The sequence below is a fragment of the Triticum aestivum genome, chromosome 2A (genome assembly GCF_018294505.1).
Source record: "Triticum aestivum cultivar Chinese Spring chromosome 2A, IWGSC CS RefSeq v2.1, whole genome shotgun sequence".
NCBI lineage: Eukaryota > Viridiplantae > Streptophyta > Magnoliopsida > Poales > Poaceae > Triticum > Triticum aestivum.
The window spans coordinates 370,332,014-370,345,839 of NC_057797.1; positions in this window are offsets into that span (position 1 = coordinate 370,332,014).

A 13,826-nucleotide genomic window follows, 5' to 3' on the forward strand; every position below is an offset into this window, starting at 1 on the left:
GGCCCAAGTGAACTGTCGTCCCGACATACTAGCTTCTCGAAGATTCAAACTGTCAATTACAGCGTTGAATAAGAAAGGCCAGTGTGTGTGTCAAAACGATCATTATTTGTCTCTTCCTGGTATCTAAGGATATTGAAGTCACATCCAATAAGCATTGGATGCGGGTTATCCTTAGCCAAGTTCACCAATTCCCAAAGGAAAGCGGATTTATTCTCATCTTGGGCTGCCCCATAGACTGCGACCAGGCTCCATGTATAATTGTCAACTCTATTTCGTAGGTGGAATTTGATGTGAAATTCACCAACCAAAAAAGCTAACAAGTCCATGGTTGTGGTATGTATCCCAAGTAAGATTCCTCCGGACCTTCCACGTGGTGGTAAGCAATGCCATGTGTAGTCCAAACCACCTGATAGGTGATCAAAGACATGTGCACAAAAGTCACATTTACCAGCCCCGGAAATTGCCACAAAATATAACCCATGGTCACGCACACAGTCACCAACGTGTTTATGTTTAGCCAAGTCTGAAAGACCTCTGCTATTCCAAAACATGCCTCTCATGTGGAGACTCGGGACAGGGTGGATACCTTCGCCTTCTTGGGCGGTTTTTGTTTCTTTTTTGAGGAATGGGATTTTGATTTATGCGAGGACGCGGTGAAGTCACAAAACATGGACCCAAGTCGTGCGTCATCTAATCCAACCTCAGTTACCACACCAACCAAGTGGGAGAGAAGAGGACAGCCATAAGCAACCGGCGGTTCCTTCTCCTCAGTTTCGGGGTATGGTAGGGGGCTCGAACACTTTGGAGAAACCTTTAATCGGTCTATCTCCATGTGTTTAAGCACCCCCACCGAAATGCACACATCATTATCATTTTTTCCAATTTTAATTCGAACGTTATTTAAACTAGAGGAAATACGAGAATCAGAAAAGGAAAGAAATGATTTATTGCAAGGTGTACCTGTAGGAGGGTCGAGGTCACGCTCCGCCTAACGCTGCATCGCATTGGAGAGGGAGCACTCATCCGTGGCCGAGGACCGGTCAGCAGAGGTGAAGTGATGACCACTGCGCCGTAACGGAGTATCCGTCATCTTGGTTGGAGTAGAATGGAGTGCCGGCTGCAGCATTGGAGAAGATGGAGGCGATCCCAATGGTGCAGCAGCTCCTGGCTCCATTAGAACGGCGACAACGGGTGAGGAGGATAGCTCCATGCTGCGCCCCATGGCTGGACCAAGTCTCACCGCAGCAACTAGATCACGGCTTGGCGTGCTCTGTAGCGACGGCAACGACGCAGGTGATTGTAGAACGTTTGCATGAGTAGTCATGGGTTATACTGGGCGTCCATCGCTGGTAGTTGTCAAAGAGCCCAGCTCAGCGACAGCGCCCCCCTGTAGCGTCGGTTGCACAGAGCCATGCAACCCCACGGGTGAGTTCTTGTTGGCTGATACAGTTGCACCCATGCAAGCACGCACGTCCGTGAGTGGAGATTCCACGGCCGCCACTCGCGTTGTCCTGAGCAAAGGCAGATCATTCTACAGAAGAGGTTGGTGCAGCGGTGTACCAAGGTTGACAGATAGCGGAGGCGGCGCCGGCAATGACGACGACAAAGTGTAACCTGCAACAATGTCGCCAAGCATGTTCGAAGGCCCTGTAGTGTGCTGTAGTTCAGACAACAGCGCGGCGAGAGATGCAGTCAGCATAGGAACTGGAGTGCTCGAGCTCGAGTTCGGAGGAGGATTCACACTCGCAGAGTTTCCTTTCTTTGCTTTTTTGCTAACATCACCATCGTTAATTTCATCATCACGGCCATGACCTCTATCTGGGCCATCATCATGTTGCTTCCAGATTAGAGGTATGAAATCTACATCCAGAATATAGTCATCCTTTTCAACCTGGTAGCAAAAGTTATACCCATCAAGCTTGACAAATGCCTCTGCGGTTGTGGAATCTCCTCCCAAGTCATTATTATAGGTGAATATATCCAAAGAGCGCACCGTAACCTGAATGCGTATAATACCATCACGACGTAGGGCATAAAGATCAACATCTTGAGTTGCTCTAATGACCAATCCAACAACCCAAAGCCCGAGGAAATGTCGTAGTGAATGAGGAACGCCGTAAACGTGCACCCAAATAGTCTCCAAAGAAACATAAGATGGGACATCTTCACCTTTCCATTCTTTAAAAGAAATTTCAACACCATGCGACTTGACTCGAACCTCTAGGTCAGCCATTCGGCGAAGATCGTCAAAGGAGGGGAATGACACCAAAAGGCATCCTTGCCATGCAGAATAGCCTCCCACTTCCACTGAGTCTGAGTCCGAACGATCCTAGCAATCTCAGGTACAAGCACCACTGCAGGTAGCTCCCCACCGGAAACTGTGACTAAGGCAATTGGCGATGCGGATGGAGAAGCGTCGATGTCCTTGCACACGTGCTTTGGGATCTGAATGAACATGGAAGCATTAGATCCTTGTACACAAAAAGATGTCGAGGTCCATGGCTGCTTCAGAATGGGAGAATGAAACATAGCATGCTTGAAGTTGTTGCATATGTAGCAAAAGTGCACCATAGTATAATCTCTGGACAAGTGATCATTAGACTGGCATTTGAAACCATGCATCTTTTCTTTCTTGGTTTTAGGCACGTTGGCAGAGGCTTCCTCCTATTGAGCGGCAACCGTGCCATCGGACTCGACCAATGGTGGCATGGCGTGGGAGACGGCCGAGTTTGCGGCAACTAGGGGCGCCTGAGGTGTTGGTGTTGTATGTGCGCCTGGCCGACGCCCACTCTTCTTCTTCTTCTTCTTCTTCTTTCCTCCTTGCTTCAATGGTCCGCCAGTACCAAAAGCGAAGCCTTGCCCACTCGTTTGTGAGGGGGCCGAACTAAGGCCAGCGGCCTGTTTACCAGCACCAGCACTGGTGGAGCCTCATCTCTACTATGCAACTTTATTCTTGTAGACACGTGTTGGGCCTCCAAGCGCAGAGTTTTGTAGGACAGTAGAAATTTTCCCTCAAGTGGATGGCCTAAGGTTTATCAATCCGTGAGAGGTGTAGGATGAAGGTGGTCTCTCTCAAACGACCTTGCAACCAAAAACAAGAAATCTCTTGTGTCCCCAACACACCCAATACAATGGAAAATTGTATAGGTGCACTAGTTCGGCGAAGAGATGGTGATAAAAGTGTAATATGGATGGTAGGAATATATTTTTATAATCTGAATAAATAAAAACAGCAAGGTAGCAAATAGTAAACAGGCACAAAAACGGTGTTGCAATGCTTGAAAATGAGGCCTAGGGTCCGTACTTTCACTAGTGCAACATCTCAACAATGCTAACATAGTCGGATCATATGATTATCCCTCAAAGTGCAATAAAGAATCACTCCTGAGTTCCTATTAGCGGAGAACAAAAGATAGAAATTGTTTGTAGGGTATGAAACCACCTCAAAGCTATTCTTTCCATTCGATCTATTCAAGAGTTCGTACTAAAATAACACAAAGCTATTCTTTTCGTTCGATCTATCATAGAGTTCATACTAAAATAACACCAAAGCAAATTCATATTCATCATACTCGATCCACACAAAGAACTACAAGGAGACCCCAAAGTTTCTATTGGAGAAAAGATAATAAAAACGTGCATCAACCCCTATGCATAAATTATCCCAATGTCACCTCGGGAATCCGCGAGTTGAGTGCCATAACATACATCAAGTGAATCAATATGATATCCCATTGTCACCTCAAGTATTCATACCGCAAGACATACATCATGTGTTCTCATATCTGAACATTCAATCCGACAAGACATAACTTCAAAGGGTAAAGATTCAATTCATCACAACAAGAGTATAGAGGGGAGAAACATCATATGATCCGACTATATTAACAAAGCCCATGATATAGATCACGAGAGAGAGAGAGTAAACACATAGCTACTGGTACAAACCCTCAGCCCCGAGGGTGGACTACTCCCTCCTCATTGTGGTGGCCACCGGGATGATGAAGATGGCCACCGGAGATGATTCCCCCCTCCGGCAGGGTGCCGGAACGGGGTACAGATTAGTTTTTGGTGGCTACAGAGGCCTGCGGTGATGGAACTTCTGATCTAGGTTAACTTCTGATGGTTTCTCTATTTATAGGATTTTTTGGCGTTGGTTTCACACTAAGATGGGCCTTGAGGTGAGCATAACCCACCGGGGCAAGCCAGGCCCACCAGGCGCGCCTTGATGGGTTGCACCCTCCCCGTGGCTCTTCTGGTCCTCCCACGAAGCTTCGGGGGTCTCTTTTGTTCCAAAAAGAATCGTCAAAAAGTTCCAGCTCATTTGGAGAACTTTCATTTCTGCACAAAAAACAACACCACGGTAGTTCTGCTGAAAACAGCGTCAGTCTGGGTTAGTTCCATGCAAATCATACCAAAACCATATAAATTGTTGTAAACATGGCATGAATACTTCATAAATTATAGATACGTTGGAGACGTATCAGCATCCCCAAGCTTAATTCCTACTCATCCTCGAGTAGGTAAATGATAAAAGAAATAATTTATGAAGTGTGAATGCTAGCAAAGTGCATAAGTTTGATCAATGAAAATTTCAATCACTTTTCCTAGCATCATAGCATCAATTCTTTCTCATAAAATTTCTCATGTTAAAGTACAACCAATTCACATGTTAAGGTTCAAACAATGAATTCTCTTGAAACTCAACAACCTATGTTCTGAGTCACCAAGCAATTGTAATTCAACTTATTCAACATAGTTTAAGTAAGAGCTCCACATACTCAACCATCATATAATATTCTATGATTGCTAACACTCACCGCATACACATGAGCAAAACATTTCAACCGGACACATAGAAAGATAGGGGCTTATAATCTCGCCTCCCAACGTATTCACCTCAAAGGTGATGTCAACAATAATAACTCATGTTGCCCATATCCAACTGGATATATGTTCCTAGATCTTTCCTCACCACATGATGCTTGTCAAAAGAGAAAAATAAAAATGAATTGAGAGAAGAACTTTGACTCTTTGCATAAAAGTAAATACATAAAAGTAAAAGATAGGCCCTTCGCAGAGGGAAACAGAGGTTACCATGCGCTTATTTGTTTGTATGCTCAACCCCTTAGTGGAAAAGAACGTCATGTTATATTGCCCCTTATGATAGCAACCTTTATTATGCAGTCTGTCGCTTTTATTCTTTGCCATCACAAGTTCGTACAATGCTCAATTTTCTCTTGCACTAAATGATCTAACACTTTTAGAAGCAATTTTTATTGCCTTATTGCACCGATGACAACTTACTTGAAGTATCTTGCTCAATCCTTAGGTAGGTATGATGGACTCTTGAAAATAATATTTGGGTTTAAGGGTTTTCGGATGCACAAGTAGTATCTCTACTTGGTGTGGAATTTTTCGCTAGCAAAGATGGGGGGAAAGCACCACATGTTGAAGGATCTATAACATTATAACTTCTATGTGAATATGAACAAACATAAACCATTATGTTGTCTTCCTTGTCCAACATCAACAATTTTGGCATATAATATTTTGATGGGGGCTCACAATCGCAAAAGATTTCCATGATAGTGTATTTGCATGTGAAAGTTCTCTTCCTTATACTAATTATTCGTGAATTGCTTATATGACCAATATTGTGATTGTCAAGCCTCAAAAGATTCACTTTTTAAACCCAATGTGAAGCTACCACTAGGCATGATATGATTCCAACTTCATGACATTCAATTTATTCAACAATTTACTTATAGGATATAAGTGAAGCACTAGAGCAATTCCGTAGAAAAGAGCTTCGTTGACGGGATGTGAATGCCGCTTAGTTAGCCTCCCTGGCAACTATTTGAGGACTTTATTTTATTTAAAAACTTTAAGATCTAAGTATTTTATTCAAGGTTGGAAAAAGCGCTAGGCGGTAGGCGGACGATGACTCTCTGCCTAGCGCCTAGCCTGCCTAGGCGTAGCCTAGGCGGGCCAAGGCATTTTGTATGGTAGCGGGTTAGGAGGACAATTTTGTGGCTAGGAATAGCCTTAGCCATTTTCTACTACAGTAGGTTATGACAATTGAATGACAATAAGATACTCCCTCCATCCCATGATATAAGATCTTATATTCTCATGATATTAAGATCTTATATTATTGGATGGAGGGAGTACATCACAACAACGGGAAGAACTAAAAATGATCTACTCAAGGGAAGTAGCAGTAACATAGAAACATCAAATATTCAAATATAGTTGAGGCAAAAATCACGCAAGATCCAATATGGCATATAGCATTATAAATTATGAGCACAAGTTCACAAGTACTCTATTCCTAGAATCTTATTTGAAAGACTTATCCCAAGTCCCAACAGGGATAGTTCCACACAGACGCACAATTTGAGTTAATTTAGGATCAATAGGACGTGTCCACTATCAATGGGACCTATCTTGTGTGGCTCAACGCTTCCAATACAAGTAACTTCGGCATCTCCAACACGAGAAATATTCACGCCTTCTCTGAGCTAGAGCTCTAGCTCACGGGAAGTATTTTCCTTCCTCTTCTTAGATGCCTCCTCAAGAGATTTCTTGCACCTATCTTTAGCTTCCTGCGAGCTTTTCTTGCATTTAGCCACAAAATTACCAACGTGAGCCACATGCTGCTTGTGACGATAAACACCTCCAATGATCACATGGTTACAAAACAAACACTTCACTTTGTCCTTGTTGGAAACATCGGCTAGACTCCCATACTCCCATCCCACATCATCCAACTTTCTCTTACGGGCATTCTCTTCCTGCAACACTAACATTGTGTTTGTATCCAACATCCTACAAATGCTCAAATACACAACAACAATTGTTCAGTAATTCACATCGATAATGATAAAAATATGGGCTAGATCTATCAAAGTGGAGAGCACAAGTAGGCATAAATCTAGATAATAATGAAAGCAAAAATGTAATATAGTTGTCTGTACGGGTGTGCGTGTGTCCACATCCGAAAACATATAGTGGAAGATAAATCATTACCCACTCAATTAGGTATATGATTTTTACAGAAGGCAGAAGCAAAGCAATATAAGTTATAATATCATAAATTCATAGTGTATGTAGATCAAATATGAAATAGGTAGGAAGCTGTCGATCGAGAGATTCCAAGCAAAACAAACTAAATAGAAAATACAAAAACTGCAATGAGGGAAACCAAAGAACATCATTTTTTGTATTACAAGATAATAAATTTGTTGCATAATTGCATTAGAAACTTATTTAGTCCTGCAAGGTTGCAATGCTCGATACAGATCCAGAAGCTAATCCATTTTTATACCGACTAAACAACCCTCTGATTAATGAACCTCGAGTCTCCACACTCCACAGTAAAGATTACCAGCAACCACATACATGTGATCCTACTTTTACACTAGGACTAGTTCTGGATGGTGTTGCATCTTGGCATCAGGCAACAGAAGAGAAAATCATGTAGCACAAACTTCACTAACACCAAGATGCTACTTATAACGGAAGTTATTTAACAAGCACTGATGCGCACAACACAGTTATTCACTTGAAGAGACAAATGATCCCAATTTTATACGAGTTTTGATGATAAATCAGGGATGTGTATCTCCAGTACTGAAGAGCTGATCGACCTGCTGCTACCCAAGATGGTTATGCGTACAATATGCAAGTTTAGGGAAATGGTGGCAACTTCTCCAGGAAGCAGAATGATTACCTTCAGAACAACCGCCTGTAGGTAGCAGTCCTCTTTAACTTCTTCAGGCACTAGATAAGACCAGCCCTCATTAACTTGTCGTATGAGTTGTCAAGTAAAACATCACACAATTATAGTTTATATGTATTGTCTATTGATGATTCCAGTTGAGATGACCATTAATGACCATCAGCAAATTAGTGCAAGTGTATAACCTATCAGTATAATTACGAATAATTATCTACTGGGTGTAATCCAAGAATTTTTATTCAGGGTGGAATTCCAGGAAGATATTAGAGCTGAGAAGTGATTTTTAATATGAGGATAACCACAATCTTCATTATTTGCAGTCTTGTGTTATCCCAAGTATACTATAGTGTTCGTTTCAAAAAAATAACTCTACTGTTCAGTACAGAAAAGTCCACTTACAATAGTCATCTTATCAATTTCCTCTTCATAGTTCTGGAGTTAACAAATAATAGAAAAATTGCAGACCAATGAAATTACAAGCGAGGGATGGATCAAGCAACATCCAACCAGCAATCCAGAGGCAAATAATATTGTATACTTTTCAAAGATCATCTATGAAGTAAATAGATCTACAAAAACTGCAGATCGAGTGTCCTAAAAAAACTGCAAATTGAGGGATTACAAGAGGGATGGAGTAGCAACCAATAGCAATCCGATGGGAGGGGCAGTAGGAAAATCTATAGGCTACAGTAGAGGACAAGACACGGGAAGTGGAGGGACAAATGAAATCGCATCTCACTTACAGGAAACAACAGGGAGAAGAGACCGAACCTCAAATCGTTCACACGCGGAGAGATGGCGAGGAGGAAGAAGTACGGGCGACGTGGAGGAGTTGAATCTTTACCTTCCAGTGGCCGGAGGATGAAGCGACGATGGAATAGCTCAGGCCGCCGCCGCCATTTTGTGTTTATATATATCCAAATCCTAGCCAAATACAGTATCTCCTTTCCTCTCGCCAGCAAACTCCCCGCAATCTTCTCGCCATCTTCCCCAATATTCTCACACCTTCCCGTCCGTGCTTTCAGCGGCGCGAGCTCCATACCGGGCCGCGCCTTGCCCTGCCTTGCGCCGCCTCCTCGCCTCTTTCTATTGCATAATCACATCTAGGCGTACGCGTTACTCCGCCTAAGCGATGGGGGCCGCCTAGAGTGCCGTTTAGGCCCAAGGCTACGCGATGGGCTATCGCCGAGCGCTTCAGCGTGCCTAAGCGTACGCCTAATTTCGCTTTTCCAACACTGATTTTATTAAAACAACAAGCAAAATGAAAATAAAATGACATTCTAAGAATAACACACATCACGTGAAGAATCAAAAACTTAGGCTCAACCGATACTAACTGATAATTATTGAAGAAGAAAGATGGGATGCCTACCGGGGCATCCCCTAGCTTAGATGCTTGATACTTCTTGAAATATTATCTTGGGATGCCTTGGTCATCCCCAAGCTTGATCTTTTGTGTCTCCTTAATTCTTCTCATATCACGGTTTCCCTAAATCTCAAAAGCTTCATCCACACAAAACTCAACAAGAACTTGTGAGATATGTTAGTATAAACCAATGCAAAAACCTTACCATTCTCTACTGCAGCAAATCACTAAAATTATTATTCAACATTTCATACTAAATTCCACTGCATATTTAATACTCCTATCCTCAAATAGAATCATTAAACAAGCAAACATATGCAAACAGTGCAAACATAACAGCAATCTGCCAAAACAGTACAGTCTATAAAGAATGCAAGAGTATCAATACTTCTTAAACTCCAAAAATTATGAAAATTTTACACACTGTAGAAAATTTATCAGAGCTCATTCTTCAAAATGTTTCAACATTTATCACATTCTGAATTTTCTAGGGAATTTTTGCAACAACGATAAACTTTTTGTTTTCAAACAGCAACATGCATACTTGCAAAATAAACATGGTAAAGGCTACCATTGCCACTTTTATTAAAATAAAAGATGCAAAACATTATTCTAAATAACAGAAAGCAAATCCCAACAAAATAAAATGACGCTCCAAGCAAAACACGTATCATGTGACGAATGAAAACATGATTCCAGGTGAGGTTACCGATAATGTTGGAGCTTAGTTGCTTGGATATTCCCTAAATATTTCCTTGGGGGTGCCTTGTGTTGGAGAAAGTAGTAATTTCAAAAAAAATCCTATGCACACGCAAGATCATGGTGATGCATAGCAACGAGAGGGAAGAGTATCATCTACATACCCTCGTAGACCGTAAGCGGAAGCGTTATGACAACGCGGTTGATGTAGTCGTACGTCTTCACGATCGACTGATCCCAGCACCGAAGGTACGACACCTCCGCGATCAGCACACGTTCGGCTCGGTGACGTCCCGCGTGATCCAGTAGAGCTTCGAGGGACAGCTTTGTCAGCACGACGGCGTGATGACGGTGATGATGTTGCTACCGGAACAGGGCTTTGCCTAAGCACTACTACGATATGACCGAGGTGGATTATGGTGGAGGGGGGCACCGCACACGGCTTGGAACAATCAACTTGTGTGTCCTAGGGTGCCCCCCGCCCCCCATATAAAAAGGAGCAAGGGGGAGGACGGCCGGCCCTAGTGGCGCCCAAGGAGAGGAGGAATCCTCCTCCTAGTAGGAGTAGGATTCATCCATTCCTAGTCCTACTAGGAAGGACGATGGGGGAAGGAAAGAGCAGGAGAGGGAGAGGGAAAGAGGGGGGGGCGCCACCTCCTGGGCTGGTGCCCTCTCTATCCCATAAGGCCCAATACTTCCCCGGGGGGTTCCGGTAACCCCTCCGACACACCGGTTTTCTCCGAAATCACCCGTAACACTTCCGGTGTCCAAATTGTGACGCCCGGATAATTAAGCTACAGTAACCTCACCCTAATGTGCCTTGTCATCATGTTTTAAAGCCATTTTTCCACTTGATGAAAATGGTGTCAAATTCAAATGATATAATAACAAGTCAAATTATTATTTCTTCAAACTATCAAATAAAAATGTTCGATGAGTTGCAAATATTAACTAAGTAATTAACATGTTGGAAGCAACCTCAATTGGTTTCCTAAATTGCCCCTGGAATTAATTTAGTGGAACAACAAGATTAAATAAACACATTTTAATTCAACTATAAATTTGAACAGTTCCAATTGGCCTCAAAGTTTTTGTGCAACCTTATAGTGTTGACTAGGAATTATGTGCAAAGTTTCATAGTTAACAAAAATCATTTGGTAGCTAAAATAAATAGAAAACTGTAGCTAAAATAAATAAAACAGAGAAGAATAAAGGAAACTGAAAAGGAAAGGAATAAAAGGAAAACCGCCGATGCACTTAGCCCAACCCTTCTACTGTACCAGGCCCAGCCCTCCACCAGGGCCTTTTCCTCAACCTCTGTACAGAGGGAGGCAGAGCCATGGCCTGGAGCTGGCGCGCCCGTCCACGTCGCCGATGGGCGCGTGTCAGCCATCCGCCGGCACCCACGACCTAGTTAAGTTGGAGCCCGACCCAGCGGACGAACCCTAGCCTCCCAAATCCCCCTCTCTCGTTCGTCTCTTTGTCGCCTGAAGCTCATGGTTGCCGTCACCGTGTCGATCCCGCGGCCACTGGCCTCCCTGGTGTCCAGAAAGATGTCCACGAGCTCAAGCATCGACGACTCCCTCGCCTCCTCGCTTTAAATCGAGTAGGGGTGAACCGGAAGCTCGCCATCGCCGTCTTCTTCTACCTTCGGCCGCTACAACGCCGTCATCGATCCGCTCGCCTCCAGTTCTCTCCGGCTACAACGAGCACGCCAAGCACCTCATGGTGAGCTGCTCCTCCATTCCCCCCTACCACCCCCTTGATTTGTCGTCGTATCATCGTCCCCGTGCTTCGGCCGCCATGGCCTGGGGCTGAGCTTCCACGTGCATACTCTGCTGCTCGTGCCGCTACCGTGCTATTCCTAAGCTGCTACTGTGTGCTACTCGCCGCCTCCGTCTGTCGCCGCCGCTTCCGTCGCCGCCGCTGCTTCCGTCGCCACCGCTGCTTCCATCGCCACCGCTGCTCTCCCCCTGCTTCCGTCGCCGCCGCTACACTTGCCCCGCTGCTCGCCGTCCCGCACCCCGCCGCCTGCAACCGCTCCTGCCCGCGCTTGCCTCCCCTCAGGCCACGCCCCGACTTGCTGGCTGCGCACCCGCGCGCTAGCCTCGCCCGGCCACCGCCCCCACGCGCGCATCACACGCCCGTCGACGCCCGCCGCCACCTGCGTCCTCCGCTCCATGGCCTGACCCAGCACGCCCGCGCCTCTGTGGCCGTGCGCTGGCTCACCCTGTCGCACGCCCGCCAGGGCCACTGCAGCCTGGGGCCGCGCCGTGCTCCCCTCTGCGCATTGTGCGCCGGCCGCCGACGCCTGCGTGCGTTCGTGCGTGCCCAAGCACAGCCTTGGCCTCTGTCGGCCTGGGTCACTGCCCAGTGGGGCCGACCCCTTAAAAAAGAGTAAATAAAATAAATATTAGTGAAATAATAAATTAGTTTAGTTAATTAATTATTTAGGCTAATTAGTCTAACTACCCTATGACAGTGGCCCCCTCACTTAAATACCATGTTAAAATAAATGATAAGTCATTGTGTCAATGACATGTAGGCCCCGCTGACCCTTTTGACCAGTCAATGTTGACTGGTCAACTGCTGAGTGTGCATGCTGACTGGACCCCCTGGCCCACTGTCATCACTGTTCAAGATATCTTCCAATATTCCGATAAATCGGCCGATTTATCGCTTACCGTTCTCTGACCGATAAGATAAATCGACTGATAAATCAACCGATATTGCGATAAATCGGCCGATATGCCGATAAACTAGCCGATTTACCCCTTATCATGGGTCAACCGATAAGTTCCCGATAAGCGATATCCCCAACATTGACTGTCATACACTCTGGCTATTTTAGCACCAGGTGACAAAACTTTATTCTCCTTATTATTCGAATTAAACAATTTCAAAAATTCTAGAAATTCTTTAAAACTTTGAAAATTCATATAAAATAAACCGTAACTCGGATGGAAAAACTTTGTACATGAAGTTGCTCAGAACGACAAGACGAATTCAGATACGCACCCCGTTCGTCCGCCACACATCTCTAGCATAGCGAACACACAACTTTCCCCTTCGATTCATCTGTCCAAAAATGCAAAACACCGAGGATACTTTCCCGGATGTTTCCCCCCTTCGTCGGTATCACCTCCTACCGCGTTAGGGCATACCTAGCACCGCGTATTGCCTCATTATGTTTTGTGATGCTTTGTTTGCATTATATTTATTGTTTCTTCCCCCTCTTCTCTCGCTAGACACCGAGACCAATGCCGCTGCTACCCAGTATGACTACGGTGTTGACGACCCCTCTCTCTTGCTGGAGCAACCAGGCAAGCCCCCCCTTTGATCACCAGATATCGCCTACTCTTCTCTATACCGCTTGCATTAGAGTAGTGTAGCATGTTACTGCTTTCTGTTAATCCTATCCTGATGCATAGCCTGTCATTGTTGCTACAACTGTTGATACCTTACCTGCAATCCTAAATGCTTAGTATAGGATGCTAGATTATCATCAGTGGCCCTACACTCTTGTCCGTCTGCCATGATATACTATTGGGCCGTGATCACTTCGGGAGGTGATCACAGGCATATACTATATACTTTACACTGTTACATTATCGGTGATACTGTTCGGAGATGGGGGCTGAAGGGGCAGGTGGCTCCATCCCGGTAGAGGTGGGCCTGGGTTCTCGACGGCCCGCGAGTGTTGCTTTATGGCGGAGCGACAGGGCAGGTTGAGGCCACCTAGGAGAGAGGTGGGACTGGCCCTGGTCGGCGTTCGCGGATACTTAACACGCTTAACGAGATCTTGGTATTTGATCTGAGTCTTGCTACTGGCCTATACGCACTAACCATCTACGCGGGGGCATTTATGGGCACTCGACGTCGTGGTATCAGCCAAAGACTTCGTGACGTCAGCGACTGAGCGGCGCGCGCCGGGTTGGACTGGAACGCCTGCTCTTGTATAAGGGAGGCTAGGCCTGCTCACCGGCCGCGTACGCAACATGCAGGTGTGCAATGGGC